Source organism: Alligator sinensis, unplaced genomic scaffold (genome assembly GCF_000455745.1).
Source record: "Alligator sinensis unplaced genomic scaffold, ASM45574v1 scaffold462_1, whole genome shotgun sequence".
NCBI lineage: Eukaryota > Metazoa > Chordata > Crocodylia > Alligatoridae > Alligator > Alligator sinensis.
In genome coordinates this window covers 83,966-84,796 of record NW_005842741.1, presented here as the reverse complement: position 1 = coordinate 84,796, position 831 = coordinate 83,966, and positions in this window count along the sequence as shown.

The window sequence follows — 831 nt, the reverse complement described above, 5'->3', positions numbered from 1 at the left end:
AATAAATATATCACATTTACCCAAAGAACCTTGGCTGACTTAGCAGTGCTGAGGTGATGCTGTAGCCTGGCTTGTCCAGGATATTTGAGAGGCACCAGTTTTTTTCATTGAACCCAAGTCTGCATGGGTAGGACAGACTCAGACCAGTTTTGGGGTATTGAATAGGGTTACCATATATCTGGGTTTTCCCAGGCATGTCCTCTTTTTGAGTCCTCCTATTTATGTCTGGGCAGGTTTTTCAAATCTGAGCAAATGTCCGGGTTTTTGCTTTGCTCCAGTGATGGGAGCAGGGGGAGAGATGATGGTAGGCAGGGAGCTGCAGGCAGGCAAGTGCGCCTGCACTCACCCTGGGAGCTGCAGGCAGGTAGGTCTGGGTTGGGGTGCTGGGGTTGTGGCAGGGCAGGGGGCAGAGTTGCCTCCCCCTCCAGTGGGGCAAAGGGATGGGTGCCTTTTGAGGGCTGTGGCAGGGCCAGCAGCACAGGGGCAGTGCCCATGCTTGTAGGGGCAGAGCAACCAGGAGACGCTGCAGGGGAGCAGGGGGAGGTGGGCTGTGGCCAGGCTTCCCGCCAAGATGCAGCAGCCCCAGCCCAGGGCAAAGGGTGTCACAAGCCTCCCTTCCTCTTCCCTTCAGCCTGCACCAGGGCCGGACTTGGTCCAAGGCACTGTACCAGGATGGGGCCCATGGGTCAGAAGGGGCAGTGGCAGGGCTGGGGGGAAGCAGGGGGCTGCAGGTTGGGAGTGAAGGGAACCAGCATGACCCAGGGGGCGGGGTACTGCGCTTTGGGAGTGAGGGGCACAGCAGCAGGGCTGGGGGGCTGTGGCTTGGGAGTG